Below are 19,309 nucleotides of genomic sequence, written 5' to 3'. Positions count from 1 at the left end.
GATTCTACAGAGGGGTAAAATTTCAGACTTGTTGTGCCTGCTTGATCACTGTATTCCATATTAAATTCCCTTAGACCTTTCCTTTTTTACAGAGGGAGGAGGTATTTTAACCCCAAATGACCTGTGTGATCTCTGGTTCATCAGACGCTACCTACCTTTTAAAAGACTGCTTATTTCTAGAAGTTGGCAAAAACGAGCAATGAAATGCAATCAGCGTGAGATTACCACCATTTTCTTCTGGCTCTTTATATTTTATTCCTTCCTGTAAGATCTATTTAGAGCAGCTCATTTTTCAAAATGGATAGGTGTCTCTTACCTGTCTGAATCTTCTGTTTTGGTTTGCTCGTCTGTGAGCAAATCTCTTCTGGATAATAACTTAATAGCCTGAAGAGTTGACAGCAATTCTACCCTGAAGATTAGCCTGACAGTTTCTTCTTTGTGGAAGACAATTGAATGGCTTGGATTTGCTACTCCTAGCATTTAATGTGGGAACTGGGGATATTCAGTGCTGAGATGGGAAAACTGTTTTCCTGTCTGCCTCAGCTATCCTGCTCCTTTTTTTTTTTTTCTTATGGTTATATTATGACATTCCTTTAGGCTGGGAAAATTTTGGCTGTTTACAAAGAAGCAAAGGTTTCTTTGCAGTCCTGAATCCACTGTCTTTTTTTCTGAAGCTGTTGCATTTCTGTAGTCTTCCAAGATGAGTTGGCCATATTGCATGTGGTACATTAGAAGAGGCCACATCATTTATTAAATATCCTGAGTAGCTGCTGTCCTATATATGTGTTTTAATGTCTACTGATAAACTTGGTGAGTTTATGCAGTTTGTGATGATGCTAAGGAAACCCTGGAATACCTGCTTTCTATAGAGCTACTCCTTTTTTCCAACCCACAAGGAATCACTGTACTTCAGCGCTGAGGTTACGTTAATTAAGTTGTAGGAGAAACCTACCTGAAGTCTGTGAAGCCAACCAGTCTGAAGTGTGTGTTCTGTGGAGCTATTTTACGTTGAAAAATGTGGTCACTTCCATTTTGGCGATTAGGTATGAAGCTCAATTCATAATTTAACTCATCTGATGTAGCAGAAAATCTTGGGTGCTTATGAGGTTGAAATCTGCATGTGTTTTTTCTTAAATACTTTGTTGCACCTGTAATTAGGGTAACATCTTTTTTGTAGAAATGACAAACCAAAGTCGTTGTTTCTTTGCTAGCTGCTGCACATCTGTTTGAGTTACAGAGGTTGGAGAGTAGATCCAGATGCAGTTGTTTTTCTTCCTTCACATTAGTGGAGAGCACACTACAGGAAAAACTAACTTGAAGGAAATCTGCCTACATCTGTCTAGTCTTCCTGACACTAAGGGGGAGCATATGAATTGAGTTATTACTGTCTTGGATAAAATTCTTTAGGTGGGTTTCTGAAGAGTAGCAATTTCAAGTATCTTAGACTTACTGGGTCTTCAACCTTTCATTCCTCGTGTCTCAAAATTCCTTGTAGATCTGACTTCCACCTATTTAGGTCTATTAAAACAAATGAGAGGAAGTCCTCTAAAATACGGTTTATAATTGTGTTCCATTGACAGTGCCAGTGCAAGTGTAATGAAAGAATTCAGCTCTTCTGAAGTTTGGTGTGAGCTGCTTAACTCTTAAGTCCCATAGCAACCCCACTTTGGCTAGCCTGGCTGTCCTTAGGTACCTTGTAACTGTCTTCCTTTGTAACGTGCAAGACTGGTTTCTGCAGCTTGTTTTTATTTCCTAGATCTTAAAAGAACAAGTTTCAATGAACATATGAAAATTAAGAACTTGTAATGTCTTATTTTAATGAAGCAGAGACCACATACTTCGTAGCTGTCTCTTTTCAAGTCCAAGTTAAGACTTCAAAGGTCTCACCTTTAGGAGGCTCATGAAGACTTGATCTTGCTGCCACTTTTTGGCAGGGCTGCAGCAGCAGGTCACAACACTGGTTTGCACTGGGAGGGAGGGGCTGAGGCAATACATGCTTTAAGTAGCTTCTTAGATGGAAATAAATGTTTCAAAAATAATGTGCTATGTGTGCTGAATAATGAAAAGTATTCCCTGAAAATGCTTGCTCCGTGGTTGCAGTCCTATTTTGCTAGCCACGGTTTGCCTCAGCTGGCTTGGTGTTGGTGCTAGGTTAGATGGTTTGGAGGCCCTCTGGTTCCTTGACTGATCATCCTGCAGCTGAGATCAGGCCTGCAGCCACTTTGGCATCTGATACTGCTTCCCAGCTGTCCTCTGTTTGGGAAGGTTTTGACAGGTTTCTAATTCTGAAAAAGCTCTGTGCAGTGTTGGCAGCGCTAAGGCTTCAGTTTTACTGGTGATAGATGCAACACCAGTGATGGTAAATCATAGTTCGCCTGTTCTCTGCTTCTGTGGGAAAAATATCTCCGCTGAAATTTATGTTGTTCAGTGGTTAAGATCCAAAACTGGTATTAGGCTCCAAACCAATACGCAGTCTTTTGTTTTTGTCTAGATTTACGCACTGTATAGGATACAGCACTGGTACTCAGTGATTTTTATCATTTCTAAATGTTAGTAGTTATTGCGTGTGCCAGTGTGCCTTCACTTGTCAAGATCTACAATTGGGAGTGTGATGTTTTGGAACTACTTGTTCTGTTCTTTCTGGTCTCTGCAGAAAACTCAGTGCTTCAACATTAAGGAGATGATGTGATCACAGATGGGGTTTTGGGGGTGACTTGGCTGCTGTGGCAGTAGGTCAGGATTTTGGCTCACAGTGTACAGGCTGGGAGACTTGAGGGTCTCAGCATCCTCCTGGCTGGGGATGCTGCAGGGGCAGGTTCAGATGTAAGAGCAGCTATGTGCAGAGTGAGTGTTGGACGTTCAGGCAGCCTACTGTGTTACCATCTGTTTGCAGATATTTGAGGGGATGGACTGTGACTTACAGGTGTCTAGTTGGACCGTATATACTCAGCATCTAGTGCAAGAAATGTTGTGCTCATTTGGACTTGGTGCAGTCATCTTAGTAATCCTGGTTTTGTTTGGAATTGGGTTTCTTGCACCAAAAGAGGTTCTTCAGAGTCTCTGAAGGCCTATAGGGCTGAGGCAGATAGTGTAGATAGTCCTCAGTGGTGTCTTGAAACAAAATTCTTTAACTTTTTTTTCTTTTTTTCCTTGTGGGTAAATTTGTTCAACTCTTGCCATGATCCTGGACGTTGAACCTCAGTCGAGTGTTGTGGTCCTTTTGTGGACTTGTGGCTGATACTGATCGTAAGACAAACACAGCTGAAGAATCTGAGTCATCTTTTTGGCTTGAACAATTATTAAATGTTTGACAAAGCTGTTCACTGTGACACCTCTTTATAAACTGGGGCTTGTCTTCACAAACTGTTCATCAGTCTCTGCTAACATTTACAAAAGCCTGAAATAATCCCTGTGTTCTTGTTGATCTGCTCTTCTATAGCATGTTATAACTGTAGCGTGAGGCGTGTTAGAGTAGGAAATATGCTTGCTAAGGAGGTGTTCTAAAGTACATTTGTGCTGAAGCCCCATCTGTTAAATCTTCTTGAGCTCCTCTCTTACTGACTCTGACATTGAACGTAGTAATAGTTTATTATACTACTTGAGCAAACCAGCCTTAAAATAGTATTGCAGTGTCCTGATGCTAGTTTTGAATGGTATTCAAATAAGTCTCCTCTGATTAATTGAGATCAGGCTCCCTGTTAACAGCTTTGAGATCATTTGCAATTAAGTGGAGTCAAGTCTTCCAAGGGACCAGTGCTCAGTACCGGTATCTGAGTTCCCCATAACTAACAGACTTGCCTGAGGCACAGGTGGCTAAATTTAGTCTTCTAGCAAGCTTGGTATGACCTTGTGTTACAAGGACTTCTCCTACTTGTATTTATATTAAAATGTAAAAGCTGCTTTTCTGTGGTGGACGGTGCTTTGAGGCTTGGTGATGCTGAAAAGCTTTTTGTGTTGGATCATTGACTGATGCTTCCAGTGCCGCTGTTGGCAGTGATTAACTCTCTATCTGAATGCAGTTCAAAATGTCTACTGGTACAAAGCAATCCTCACCAGTGGGTATTAAGGCTTCAAAGAAGGCAGATGCTACTTCGTGCATAGGACAGATTACTTGGTAATGAATGTTTTGAATGACAGCTACACTGAAGATTAGGGATTGAAAGTGGAAGTTGAATCGAAGTGGCCTCATATAGATGCAATTTCTGAACTGTGTGAGTGGTACTGTTTACCTTTGAGGTAACATAAAGTTTATCTGTGCAAAATAGCACTTTACTGCAGCTTCTGAGAGAAGATTTTAGTGTGTGTGAGACGGTGCACAGAGGTGGATGGTTCTGGCATCTGCTTTAGCGCGTGGGTTTGCCTCCTGGCGTGAAGTGAGACTTATCCTCTGTGTTCAACTTCAGCAGCTTTTCGTTAAGGCTGCTTCTAATTAAATACATAATTCATCCTACAAGTCTAATGAAGATGCCTTCAGTTCTACCATCCTTGAAAAATGCCACACTTCTCTGAAGTTTGTAGCTTGCTGCCAGCTGAATGGGAAAAGTCATTGCTGGGAAGTCAAACAGGATTTTCAGGTGTCTGCTGTGCTTGCTTATGTTTGGGAGTGCAGTGAGTGGTGTGGGGTTTTTGGCTTGTGAAAGAAACTCTATTGCAGATGAGTGGGCAAACCACATATTGTTTGGTATGGCCATGGATTGGGACTATTGGGATTTATCTCCCTGGTATTGACTCGGTTATTGTTGGCATGCTGGGCGCTTGCTTGCTGCAGGTAGTACGCGTTGTTGTTTTATTTTTTGAAGGGCTGAAATACTAATCTGATTAAGGACTAGGGTCGTTGAGTAATGTGCTGAGTGAATTTCAGTAGGTGAACGTGTGACTAAATCTGTTGTGTTCTGTGTTTCTTGTTGCATCTTCAGCAGAGTTGGAAAATGTGCAGAGAAGGGCAGCTGAGCTGAAGGCAGAGGAGCAGCTACCTATCCCAGGGAGTCTAAAGCGTCTGAGACTCTTAGAATTTGAAGGACTTCTTTAAAAAGCAGCAACAGACTTCTGGACCTGGTTGTTCTAAGCATTTGTGGAAGCTGGTGGTTTAGATGCGTTCAAAAAGTGGTTAGACAAATCTGGGGTCAGCAGGTCCACGAAATCAGTGCTGGTAGAACCGGGCAGTTCTCTGTACTTAACATCTGTAATCCAGTGGTTGTGGATGCTGAAGCAGACTGCAGAAGCTTACCATTCCCTGTAGCATCTGCAATCATCGTTGGACAAAATGGCAGGAGAATATTTGTTGTTTCAACTACTCCAACTTTATGAATGTCCTGCCTTTCCAGAGTACTGGGGCAACGTGGGGAGGCGATATTTTTTTAGGAGCTTTGGAAGATGGCTTATGGATACTTACAGGAGGGGAAATCTCAAGCTGTTTCTCAGCGATACTGTACATACTTACAGGTGTCCCATGATGTTACATATTCAAAGGGGATTTGCTGTACAACATAATGTGGCTTACATGTAAAAGTGTTTCAAGGTGGGATAGGTAGAAACTGAAACCAGGCGAATGAAAAAATCAGAAATAAGGGATGAAGGAAGTGATTGAACATGAAGTTCTCAGCCCCTTTAAAAGGGAGACATTCTTGAAATTCCACCTTTTTATGCAGAAAGTGAGAGGAGGTGATCATAATGCTTCTCTTCAGCTTTTCTAGTGTGGGATCACGGCCAGGGGGCAACTGGGTGTTCCCTGCAGATGGTGGTCGGACAGGGCAGGGACAGCAACAGCTGAAGCGTGCACATATTAATGTCCTGCTCTAATCTGTTGTACTAATTACATGAAGTGTATATAGCGAGGGCCATAATGCTTCCTCAGCGCTGTTTTGCTTGCATTCACATCATGGCTGACCAGCTACAGGTTGCTTTTTTGGTTTTCTTAGCTTGCTGATCTGTGCCTGCTAAAAATCTAGTTTTAATCCAAAATTGGATTATTAAACCAGTAGTCTTTTTAACATGGTGAAGGAGCTGTTCATGTAGTTTTGTACCTAAATGTGAAACTTGATGTTTTGATACTTTGTCTGGTATTGAAACGTCTTGTAGAGTGTTAAAAGCTTTTAAGGCTGTGGTGGTGATCGCTGTGCCCCAAAGGGTAGATTCTGGTCCTGCCTTTTCCATCTACTGTTGCTGATGCTCATCAAACCTGTTCCTGAGCTGCCCTTGCTCTCTAATCTGGTACAAAGCTCTTTTTGTTGGTATTGTTGGGTTGGTTTTCTCCTGCTGTTATAATGAGTTAGACTTACTCACCAATGGGTCTGATAAGCACAGGCAGGGGGAAAAACAGCAGGAGTTCCTACTGGGTGTTGCTGCAGCTTGTTGGTTGCTCCATCTTACGAAGAACATGCTTGGGTTTTTCTTCAAAGATGCTGTTTGATTGTGATGCAAGTTCTAGACTGCAGGCATCTTCCCAGCTGTTGGGGCATGTGTGGATTGTTGGTCTCCCCTAAATGGGGTTCACACATGAAGGAGGAGAACCAGGGGAGTGATAATCAGAAGCTGCAAAGAACCTCAAGTCTACAAAAACTCGTTGAGGAACAGCAGAGGCCTTGATGAATGGAGACTAATGGGCTTTTCTTGGAAAGTGTTACCTCCTCTCTAGAGGGCCAGTGGTGTCACCTGAGTATGTGGCAAGCTTTCTGAACCTGTCAGGTAGGGAATAAGGACCTCAAATATCTGCATTCAGGTTACTGGCTTGTGCTCGGGCTTAAGGAGCAGTATCAGCTGAGCAAGGTGTTCTAAAGAGCATTAAATTAAGAGTCTGTTAATGATTTAGGAAACCAATGTAGTAAGTGGGGGAATGTCAGGGAAATCATCTTTGCTGCAAAGGCTGGGAGAGGTGAGTAACAGAGCTTTGTTACCTTTTTCTTCAAAAGCACGTGAAGAACTGAAGCAGCTTATCTTCAAATGTGAATTAGAGGGATCTTGCAAGATAACTCCTTAGACTAGACTCGTCTGGTTTTTCTTCTTTTTTTTTTTTTTTTTTTGACATATTATTGCATGATGATCCAGGTTGGGATTGATACCTGGGAGTGTGAACTCAACTGTGTCTAAGATGGCAAATGCAATTTGGGGTGACTTCTTTTAAACTTGACTTAAGAGGGGCTTACCTCTCTTCCCAAAGGGACTGGGAGTGGAAACACTTCTTGTGCAGATGCTAGAAGAGTATCAACTGTGAGACTTATATAACCTATAAAGGCATCTTTGGAAAATAAGAAAAAAAATATCCAAAATATGAGCAAAGTGGTAATACTAATATGCAGCATGTTATCTGGGTAGTGCGCGTTTCAGAGGAACGTGTAAGGTGAGCGAGTGCAGTGCAGAGGCACTCAAGACAGATTGTGATCAGGGCGTTCCTTAAAGCCTCTTCCAGTAAGATAGCGAGGGTTCAAAATCACACTTTTAAGTATTTATCATAACTCAATGTTTAATCAAGGTGTATGCTCAGTTTCCATCCTCCTCTCTGAACTTACGGCACCCAGACCGTTACTTGGAGCTGTTTTGTTGGGTACTCTGGTCTTGTTTCAGGGGAAGCCAAAAGGGAAACCCTCCTTTGCTCTGTGGTAAAAACACACACACACAAACAAACAAACAAAAAAATAGTAAAAATCAGATGTTTCACATTAAGATGTGTGCTTATTTTTCACAGAGCCACATGCTATCTTTCTTCCTGGCTACTGTTCCTTGCACAGTATCTGCAGCTGTTGAGGGGGGGAAAGGTTAAATCATCTGGAAACAAAAAGTAGAATGCTCCTTGGGTGGGCTTTCTCAGTTGAAGTTTCAAGGTTTGGAGGCTGTATCAAACAGGTCAGCATTTCAGGAGCAGAGGCTAGTATTGAAAGGATAAAACATAGTTATTGTGAATGTCCATGGCTGGGTCATAACATCTCTGTGCACTCAGGCTGAGATGTTGTTGAACCGTGTGATATCAAATTATTGCTTGCTGCTGGCCACACGTAGTCTAACTCCATGTTGGGAATGTCTCAAATAAGTATAGGCAGTGAAAACTTTATATAATGAAATTTCATTTAGAGTAAGTAGGACTCTGTTGCAGATGAGTTAAAAGATTTAAAGAATTACATTTCATGATGTTCATGTGTTGCGAGTAGGCTATCTGAACTTGCCCGCATGTTTTCTCTAAACTTTGTAGTTTCATTGTCTTATTTGAGGCACCGTTCTGTTCCCTTTCATCACAAAGACCGTTGACATAAGTTTTGAAGTCTTCAATATTTTGCTGTTAACAAAATGTAGGCTTCCTGTTATGCGTTAGAAGTACACGCAGGTTTCAGTAGCTTGCTGGGAATATTGAACCTTAACACACGCAGGGATCACAGTTAGGCATGCCACTAGATGACTAAAAAAATTGTTTGCTGTTTTCCTTTCATAAAGGCAAAACAGAGATCTGGACATGCTTGCTGTACAACATTATTCTCAGTGCTTGCAGCACTCTCTTGCTACATTTGAAATGTGTGGGCTATTCATGAGTTAAGGGAATTCAGACATGTCAAATGTTTTTTGCAAGCAGCAGTATTTTTTTTTAACTAGGTGTCAGAAAATAAATACTGCTTTTGGTAAGTTCAGCGAGGAATGGATATACTCATGAAGAGGCTGCACTACATGTTCCTGAACACCCAGAAGCCCAGGCTAACTTGGGAAGGCCCGGAAATAAAAACCACTGCTGGTGGAAAAGTGCACAGAGAAGTTACATACTCTTGCCCTCTTCTTTCCCTTTCCCAGACATCTGCTTATGGCTGCTGTTTCAAGCTAGAGGTTGAGCTAGAAGGGGTGTATTCCTCAGTGTACCTCCTTGGCTCTTGGAGGACACAGCTTTTGCTGCAGTCCTCTGAGCTGTATGTGTTAGTGGTTTCTGTAACTGTTAAGAAACCAGAGTAGTATATGGGTGGAGGTGCAGGTGATACGTTTTAGCTGCTCTTGTCTGATTGAACTTAAAAACAAGGACTCACTTCTTCCTCTTACTTTTATGCAACGTGCAGCTTAAGTTTGCTGGACTTCCTGAATTGTCATACCGATATCTTTATTACTCCCAATGAACTGTTCCTTATGCATTGGCAGAATAGAAGAGGGATGTTTCATGCCACAAATTCCTCTATCTAATAGTTTTAACCATTAATCAGACTTTTATTTGGGAGTTCACTTGTTTGAGGTGAAGCTTTAATGCATCAAGATGTTCTTGCTAGTTTTTCACTCAGCCACCCTAGGTACTACCCGTACAGTCTCTAAAAATGTTAGTATCTCTTGAAATTTTGAAATGGTCTTAATATTTTGGGGTTTGGTTTTGCTGTTTGAAGAGTTCTGGGGTTTTTTTAATAGCTCTGGCTAAATATCTGTATGAGAGTAGAACAAAATACTGAGCTGTGAAGTGAAACTGATGAACATGACATTTACCTTAAGAACGCTTGCATGCTTCTGTTTGGAAAAATGATGCCCCTTAAGAGGGAATGCAAGCCTTTTTCTAGATAAGGCTTTTGCATGCTTACGTATTTGACTTGGAACACAAATATGTTTAAAGTTTTATGTCAAAACTGTCTGGCAGTGTTGAGGCCTCCTGAATAGGCTTCCCTGTGCACCAGAAGTGGTCTACAGGGACCTTATTTTTCCATAGGGGCATGGAATGCTTTGGTTGGAAATTTGCTCACCTCAACATACATTGATCCAGGACAGATGGATTGCCTTATTTCTGGAGAACTACACATTCTGTGCACTGCTAAGCAAAGTTCTCATTGTTTGAGCTTGACATGAGTGCTGGAGCATTGTGTTTGCTCTTGAGGTTTTGTGCCATCATCTAATGCTGTTGGGAGCTGTTTTACCTTCCCTGGTGTGCTGGACAGCATGAAGACTTTGGGGTAGAGCAGTGTCCATTGGGTTGCAATTGTAATATTGTTCCTGTGCTTTCATTTGCTAAGACTATAAATGTCCCAAACCTAAAGATGACAATTTTTTTTTTTAAGTATTGCCTAGAGTTTTGTGCTGCTAACTGGTAATAAAAGAAAAATGAGGTGAAGTACAAAAGATCCAAAAACTACTTGTGTACTATCTTTCAGAGAAAACTAATAAGGAATGGGTTTGTGGAGTAGTCTTCCCTGCTGCAGCAGAAGTGATGCCCTCCTCTGGGAGCTGAAAGGTGTCTGTGGTATACCCCAGACTTTCAGGTGCTGTGCCTCAGAGATCGTGCCTCTTGGTTCAGGCTGGCACAATTTCCCCAGCCCCCGGTGGAGATGAAAAGACCTGGTTGTGTACTCTTAAGGCAGCAAATATCATCTCTTCACAGGCTGCCTTCAGGGATGTTAGTTTTTACTCTGAAACAAGCTTCTCATCTGCTCCTTGCTTTGAAAACATCTAGGAAGGCATAAAGTTTCTTGTGTAGCCTTGTTCTCTCTCACTGACAGCTGGAAGAGATTTTGGGGGTCTGTGGGGTGTAATGGTGTTTATGTGAATATCATGGCCTTTGAGGGCTGAACAGAAATGCTGCTTGTTGGCAGTGTGCTGAGAAGAGATGGCTTTGCCACAGTTATGTCCAGCAATGCAGAGGAGCGTGTCCTGAGTACAGGTGCATGGGACCTATGCCTAGCTCCACATCCCCAAGTGCTTGTATCCTTCTGGTCTTGGCACTCAGCAAAATAAGTAACTTCTTCCCAAAGCGAGTTGCCCGGCAGGAAGCAGAGCATCCTTGTTGAAGGGCTCCGCATTACTTCCCTGTAGTTGTGCGAAGCCCAGGCCTGTTGAGTTCGAGCTGAGATGTGTGTCTCTGAGCCTAAGGCCTAGCTAGTGTCATCAAGGAGATGTCATGGGAAATGGGCTCAGGGTCTGGAGGTGCTTGTTAAACATAAGAAAAGTTTAATTATCTGTCAGAAGCTAGAAGGGGTTCTTTCTGCTCTTTGTGGCTTTGTACTGCCTCTTTCATGGTCATTCTTTCTGTAGCAGCTCTCCCAGCCACCTTGGCCTTCCTTTCATGAAGGGACGTGGTCCCCTGCCTGGGTTCTGCATAGTGTTAGGCTTTGTGAGGCTTTCTGGAAAAGGAAAGTGTGGAGCTCCTTACAGTGAGGAACTAGTGCTCCAGCTGGGTCGTCCACATATTCTGGCCTGTTAACCATTGCTTTTTGTTGCTGCCGGAGGTGGCTTTGTTTCATGCTATGGTTGCAGCTGAACAAGGTTCCTGGCTTCTTGGCTGGGTTTAATGTGCGATGCAGTCATGAGCTGAATCCTTTTGTTACTGTGGGCTCCTCTCGCCTTTGCTTGTGCCATTTTGCTACTGGACAGGATTTCTGGTTGTCCAGGGAAAGGATTGAAACTGAGCTCTGCCTTTTTAACCTCAGGTGCTCTCAAGATGCTGGAATCCCGTCTATGTGAACATGGGAGGAGTCATGTTTGCTGTGCTGCAAGTAGAAAGGTCTGTTAGTAAATGTCTTGTATGAAGTGAGGATGGGCATTTGTCATTTGGCTTTGCCAGTAGGAAGTGGCAGAGGCTGACCAGTGTGTGGGGATTTTCTCACGTTACACTGATTCCATAACATGCCTGATGCCTTGTTCTTTGAGCAGAACGTGAATATCTAACCCCTTGTTCAAACCTGAACCTTAGGATAGCGTGAGGTAATTTACTTACTTTTATCCCTAAAGTAAATCTTTGTACCATGGAGCAGGTTATACTCTTCCATTTAGCTTCCTTATTTGGAGAAGACACCTCTTACTAGAGGTTAGTATTTATGTCAAACTGAGACAGTTTCTGGCCAATGAACCCCATTTGGAATTTTTCTGCACAGCTTTTGGCTTTTCTTCTAAGTTTAATTGGGTCATGTTCAAAGTGGCAAAAGAACAGGCTTCACTGGGTTAAAGGGTATTCAGCTTTTATGTGTGTGGACTGTGCTGCTAATGGGATACTCCTGTTCTTTGCCCAAGACTGCTTTTAGGGTTGCAATGTCGAGTAACTAAACAAAGTTGCGATCCCTCTTCCCTGTGAATGGAGGCACTTGCATTTTCCCTTTCTTGTAGGGCTTAGTTTGGTACAAGTTTGACTGGTTCTTCCTTGCTGCAGCCTTTGACCCGGTCAAATAACTTGGAACAACTTTAACGTCAAGTAGAACAAAAGCTTGCCTTAAATGCTTTGCAATAAACTTAATATTGGGGGACCTATTCAGCTACCTAATGCCTTTTCATTTCAGAGGAATGGGTGTTGCTCACTGCTTGTACATTGAAGCTGTGGAGGGGTGGTGTATGTGCCTCACCCAGGTGGTTGGCTTCATTCAGGAGTTGGTGCTGGATAATTGTAGATGAGAATTACTTAATGACAACTGTTGTGAACTCATAGAGACTTTTGAAGTCTTGTACAATGCCACTGAGCAATCCTCCTGGCTTCTTGAGGACAGAAATCATGAAGGACGTTGTAAGAGCACTTATGTGACTTGGACTGGACTGACAATAAGCTTAGGAAAGTACAGGGTAGAGGCAGACCAAATTCCTGCGTGCTTCAGTCAAACTGGTGTCTCTTGACAGTGTGGTGATGGCAGCTTTGGCCTATCTTCCAGCTGACGCAGGAGAAAACAAAAATGCTCTCTGATAGAGGGTTTCCTTCAGCCATGGTCAGGGTAAAGAGTGACTGACCATTTTTCTCTTCCATGTGCTTACAGAACAAGCAGTTGTAGACGTTAATATGGACCTATAAATGTCTACCTGTGCTGTAATAGTTAAGAATACAAGTACTAGCTTAGGCATAGGCTTTGAATGCCTGTTGGGCACTGGGGAGCCTGGTTGCTTACAGCCAATGTCAGAGCATCGTGTGTAAGGGAGTCCAGTGTGGTATTTCAGCATGTCAGAAGAACCTGTCTTCCAGATAATGGTCAAGACCTTCTCAGAACTTAAGGGTGCTTTTTGAAGTTTTAATTTTTTAGAAAAACCCACGTGTCTTCTTCCAAAGGAAGTTAAATACCCACGTTTTCAATACAGAACAGAACAGCATGTCTCTGGTCACCCTGGGCAGAGTTTTCCAGAAACAGTTTGATCTTGGTTCAACCTTCACATAGCTGTTACGGTGTATTCCCCCTTGGAAATTTGTATTTGGGCCCTGTTCTGCCCTATAGCCGATGTGCTCTATAGAGCATTATTAAGGGGAAAAATGCACAAACAAAAAAAAACCCTTGTGTGTCCTTCTGACCGAGGTGCCTGGATGTCACAGGACATGAAGCCAGCCCGGGGATACTGTGTCATGGGAGTTCAGGTTTGGGAACCTGTTTCTCAAGGTGGGGAAACAGTTTACCAAAACCAAAAATTAAAATTACTGAAGAGCCAGAAACATCTATGTTTTTAGGAAACGCTGCCTTCTGAACTAAAATTCACCTTATTGCACAGAAAGCTGTTAGTTTGCCCTGATAATGGGGGAAGGAGAAATTCTAGATTTTCCTATAAGTGGTCTTTAGCTCAGTTTCATCCACAGTGTACTTGGAAACTGGCATATCAGACTCAAAACTGCAAACAATGCTTTTCGGTTTTGGGTGGGTTTTTTTGGTTTGGTGGGCTTTTTTAGCAGAATAAAGCAAGATTGGAAGTTGCTTTTATGAACTGTTACATGGAGACTTTCTAAAATGTCCTTTCTTCTTTTCCAGATTCACTACAGATATGACTGGCTGGCTGCTCTGCTGCTCCTGTGCCCCAGCACTTGCTACCCTGTGATTTCAGATAACACACATAAGAAGTGAGTTACAAAACATGTGGTGAGTATAATGTCCCGTTGATATTCTGAAGTGTCTTAGCATAACTCAATGTAGCTCAAATATTCTTTCCTAAAAAAAACCTAAAACACCTAAACCCATCTGTATATAAGGGAAGACACTATAAAATCCAGCAGGGTTTGTGAAGTATCTGTCAAGCCAGTGGAAGGATGCTTAGAAACCTGAAGACAAGTTATTCAATTCCTACTCCCTATTTCCATTTTTTTCCCCCTCAATTTTGTTAGCTTTTTTCATCTGAAGTAACTTCTCTGGGAACTTGCATCCCTAATCTACTCTCTCTGGCTTTCTTCTTAGAAACATGTGTATTGAGCTAAGAAATAGGTAGCTGCAATGCTGCTTGTCAGTGATTAATATCTCCAACAAGGAAATTGGGTAGGGTTAAAGTCAGGGAGAGTCCAGAGTCTATCATGGTGAACTGAAGCTTCTCTAAAAGTGCTTTATTACTGGGAGGAGAGTTGATGTGCTTTGTATATAAGCGTTTGTTCCAGCGTGACAAGTAAAATATGGGCTAGGTTGCCAATTCTATTACATCCGACCTATGAAACTCAGAAAGCAGAAAACTCAAACCTGAAGATGTTAGGAAAATTTTCCTCGCCAGTATGGAGAAATCAAAAGAAATAACATTTGTAGGTGAGAGTGTTTGACTGACTGCACTGTGGATAGATACCTTGCTTTCCTGAAACAGGCAATAGTGATGGAAGTAAACAAATCCAACAAGTGTTCTGACTTGATAAAAGTGATGACCTTGAGAGTGGTGTAATTCTCTGCTTGGCACAAGGGTGTGGGTTTTTTTGCTGCACATGGTTGTGCTGCAGGAGTGAAACTGGCGCTAGATTTCGCTTTCTGGACAAATGTTATGTATACTGACAAACTTTTTTGTTCAAACATAAGCCAGTGCAGACTAAGTGATACTCCTTAAGTAGTTGGGGCATTTTGTTTCGGGCCATAATTGTGCCTCGTCCTTTGGGAATACTGGTTCTACTTCTAGACAAAATGATGTGACAGAACAAATTCTTTCTAAATTGTAATTTCCATTTTGAATTTCATATATAGAAAGCTTAATGAGCTCTTGCCTTTTGGTAATTTCAGCTGAAAGGGGGCAGATGGATGGACAATGGTTTCATGCTTTCAGTAGCTTTCAGCCTGTTCAGAGACTGACTGTTTTCAGTTTTGCTTAATGTTGTATCTCAAATTATTTTGCAGCCTCATCCACAAAAACTGATTATTTTTTTGTGTGTGTGTCAGTAGTAGGAGTGCTATTAGTTGTTTGAAAAGTCTTTAGTTTGAGCAGTTCAGACTGGTGCAGTACAGTGCTTTTAATATCTTTGCATGAGTTCAATGGAGACTATAGTCATCTGACTGTGCTTCATTTTATAATGATTTGTCTTAAAGGTAACCCTCTGAAGTTGTTGTGGAGGGTTTCTTTCACGACTGAAGTCACTGGCTTGTTTTTCTTCATCCTTCCTGTAAGATGTCTGGGATCTTGGGAATTTTTTTATCAGATCAACATATTTCCATGGAGTTTGGGATCATAGCGTGCTTTTTCACTTCAGCAAAGCTTCTACTCAGCTCACAATGTCTAATTTGTTCCCCTCCTTGCTTTCTGTTCAGCCACTTACAAAGATATGGATTCCTAGCACAGACTGCTAGGCAGTGTGAATGCTAAATGATAAGAGGAGATCCATCTTGTCTTTTTTTTTTTTTATGCAGTAGAAGTTGATAATGCGTTACTGAAATTCTTTATCAGTTTCAAGACACTGGAAAGTGGTGCTGTCTTGCTTCCAAGCCACCTATACTTGTATTCCGTTCCTGCCTGCTTTTATCTTTCCGTATATTTAAATTTAAGATTTAAAGAAGCTCTGGCTTTCCCATTTCATGACTTTCACTTGCCCATACTCCTGTAGTTAGCACCCTGACTTGTTTCATTACTTGTTCAGGAAGCATTTATGTCTTCATCTGCATGTTCCCTGCCTCAGGATCCCTAAGCAGAGGTGCACTGGCCAGGTTCTCTGGCTGCGTATTGAAAGCAGTCCTGATGATGTGTGATAGCTAAAATATCCTTCTGTATGTGAAGCTTTCTAGTTGTATTAGTCATCCATCAGGCTTCTGGATTATTTAAGTGCTGAAGCTCTCCTCAAAGAACAGCAATATCTATTTGTAGAAAAGTACATAACATGAAGTACCATTCCAGTATATTAGAGTTATGCTGCTTGAGATGTTCTTGGGAATGCTGCCTCTCCTGTTGTGGGACTTGGTGATCTATCTGTAAAGTCCCTGTTGAAGATCTGTAACCTTAAAAGGCTTCTAGGTGGTCTTTGGGACTTGTATGGTGATACTGTTAGAGCTTCTTCTCAACTTCTTCCACAAAATCACGCCTCCTGTTCAGTGCAGCATAGCTTCAGCTGTTGGATGTTGGTCTCCAAAGACTGATAAACCCCTGGGGAAGGAGACAGTGACCAAAAAGGTGCTCTTGTAGCATTAAGGAAAAATATTATTCCACTAGGCATGGAGGAGCCCCTAACTCAAATAGTTAATGACCAAACCCATCTTCTATAACTCTTCAACTTGTACTGACTTGATCTAAGTCTGAAAACACCTATAGCTGAACTGGTTCATTTTTAAGCTGTAATTCGTCTGTCTCTGCTGCTTCTGGAAAATCTTTAGAACATTTGCTAGCTAGAAGGTTAATTACAATACAGCATGATTATATTCTTGTAAACTTGGAGAAAACTCAAGTCTTTGTGGCTTCTTTAGTGCATACGGGTTCACTTCATTGTATTCTATCCCAAAAATTAAACACAGGGTTTCATGTAATGTTTGAGATTCATAGACTAGCAAAATGCTTGTTTCTTGCTTATACAGTCTGGCTTTTATGTAACTGATTATTTTTGCTCAAATGTTGCAGATAGTCTGTTTCCTCTAGCAACAGCCACCAGATGTTTAGCTGAACAAGACTTAATTCTTTAAAATTGACCTGTAAGAAATGTGTGAAGGCGAACAAGGGGGTGGAACAATTGTATGTCAGCATGATTTCCATTTCCTTGCTAAAAACCCAGTACAAGCCTTGCAGTTCCATTTGAGCAGTGATGGATCCTTACTTTTTGTGGTATGCTGTGGGCCTTTTCCATGGTTTTTAATGTTTCCATAAATTTACTGTTGGGAGCGAAGGATGAGATCAGGCTGTCTTACGAGAATTGTCATGACTTGGGCAGTTAGTGCTGTATGGCCTGTCAGGCATATTGCTGATCCTGCTGTGGATTCTGGCTGTCAGCTCGGCTTCTTACCTACCTGTAGGTCTTCTGTGATCAACCCTTGTGCTTTGTTAGATTGAATCTATTTTGTATTTCCATGGGAAACGCCCAACTCCTGTCTTGGTTTTTCACCCTTTTCACTCTTTTCATGTGCCCTGATGTTTTACTGGGGGACATAAGGTGAGTAGTTCTGATTGTGACTGCCAGGAGCTCCAAGCAGCAGTTGTCTCTGAAACATCCCCATTCTAGGGCTTCAAGTAGTGCTGTCCTTCCGAGACTGCTCTGCATGGAAGAAGACTGCACAGGGACTCTTCTGATGGGGGTGAATGATGTGATACCTGTTTTTTGGGTCTGGTTTTTTTTTTCTCCTCTGGGTCTGCAGAAGCTAGATAAATCGGAGCAGAGCTGTGCCGTTTCCCTTCTCCACAGGGGTATCTTGCTCCAGATGCCATTGTGTTTCCCCTTTATCGTGCACTTTGGACATGAGAGTGTGTGTGCTGACAGCCAAAGGTGGCTGCAACACTGGTCTCCTGGCTGGACCTTCAGTCAGTCTCTGAACAGTGTGGTTATTGCAGGTACAATAAAGCTTTTACGAGTCTGAATGCATGAAAAGCTGCACAGATAATCTTCAAGAATAGATTTATTGGTCTTTAACTGAGAATACTAGTGACAGGGTCCATACCCAAGAAGTAGAGATTGCATAAAGAAGTGTGGCTCTGCAAATGGCTTCAAGGTTTCAGAGGTCTAAGTATCTGCTGGTTTAGGTTAGAAATACTTCTGCTGGAAATACTACTAACCTAGTGCTGGAAGTGCTTCAGGACACAGTGCGGGTGCTCCAGTCTTGACAGATGGGGGCTTTGGTACATTAGCCTTTGTTTTAGTGCTCTTTCAGAAGTTCTAGATGCCTGACACAAAATTTTGACATCGCTTAAGCAGGAGGAGGTAACTTGGGTGTCCTTTTCCTCTTGTAAAATGTGCTACTGGTACTCAAACTACCCTCAGACTCCTTTCCCTTGTGCTGCTTGCATCAGGTTTGTGTTTTCAGTAATTTTCAAAACCAGCGCATAGAGATACAGTAATACCTGGCTGAAATGAGCTCTATGGGCCATGTGCTCACTGGCTATAAGCTGGGTTTTAGTGCAGCCACCAGCTGTTGTCATCCTTGCGCAACAAGTAGCATTTGTTTCTCCTTTAAGTACATGCTAGATAATTTGGTAACATTTTGGAAAGGAGTTATTTTGTTTAGTAAATATTTGCCAGTTTTGAAATTCAGCATTTCCTAACCTGTTTTCTCCTGGTGGGGTGGGTGGTGGAGGGAGGCTGTACTACATCCCAGTGTTTCAAAAACACGTGAGGGTAGAAGATGTGGCAGCAGTTTCAGTGAAAGCTGTTGCTACTGCAGTTAACACAAATGAAAGCCTTTATGTTCTTGGCATTCTGTTGTTATGCAGGATATGAAAATAGCATAAAATCACCAAACAACAGGGGAAGCAGTACTCCTTGACTACGTGCATTTATTTTGAGGTGTTAGTCATAAATGTCCAGTTGTCTGCAGGTTCCTTAGCTGTCCATTTAATGGAACAACAGTGTGTGACAACCTGCTGCTGCTGAAAAGGTTCATACCAGCTACCTGTACCTTTCCTCAGGCCGTCTCTGAGGCTTTTTTTAACCTCTCAGTAGGGATTCAGCTTGGGAACCTTACAGAAACCCGTGAAGTTCTGGAGCTGGGTCACTGAGAGGTCAAATGAGTGCTGGAGCTGGTGAAATGAAGAGACCCGAGGGTGTTTGATGGATGGAGGAGTAGAAAGATGCCTTTTAGGGTAGCTAGAGTTAAATGGGATAAGCCATCTGACCTGTGTGTACCAGGCATGGCTGTTCTGATAACCTAGGGGCCTACTCGGCTCTTCTAACCAGCTCATCTCTGTCTCCTTCAGCTCCAAGGAGACATCTGAAGCCTGGCTTTGGCTCCCATTCTGTCCTTCCTTGTACCCAGGAAGCTGGGAACAGGGGAGGTCAGAATGAGATGCGTGGGAGTATGGAGGTGGTGGGATGCTTGGGCACTGCTGTGCTCTGCCTGACCCATTTCTGGGGAAACAAGGTATAAACCTCTCCCTCCTGCCCAGCACCAGGCTTGGGAGTACTTGGACTCGGTGCTTCCCATTGCTTGTCTGTCCTGTGCTCCCTGGGTTGCAGCATGCCAGTGTGCTGCTGGTACTGTTTGTGAAGCTGTCTTGGACCTTGCAGGCAGGGTGCTGCCTTGCAGCTGAAGGGCCAAGACCCTCACCT

General features: G+C 42.4%; 1 protein-coding gene across 7 annotated transcripts in view; it reads left to right on the top strand.

The window, feature by feature from the left end:
- The window catches only part of CSNK1G1 (casein kinase 1 gamma 1), a 108,240-nt gene that overhangs the window by 6,717 nt on the left and 82,214 nt on the right, over window positions 1-19,309 (top strand). For 3 of the 7 annotated variants that reach the window (XM_055819152.1, XM_055819112.1, XM_055819117.1), the window contains exon 2: window positions 13,647-13,754. The gene's annotated coding sequence lies outside the window, so the exon portion shown is untranslated. Of the gene's footprint in view, window positions 1-11,366; window positions 11,441-13,646; window positions 13,755-19,309 lie in introns of all 7 variants that reach the window. The other 4 variants (XM_055819143.1, XM_055819138.1, XM_055819125.1 and 1 more) reach the window with 3 other exon arrangements.

This window comes from Falco peregrinus, chromosome 1 (assembly GCF_023634155.1).
Source record: "Falco peregrinus isolate bFalPer1 chromosome 1, bFalPer1.pri, whole genome shotgun sequence".
Classification (NCBI taxonomy): Eukaryota; Metazoa; Chordata; class Aves; order Falconiformes; family Falconidae; genus Falco; species Falco peregrinus.
This window is presented reverse-complemented; position numbering and strand designations above follow the sequence as displayed.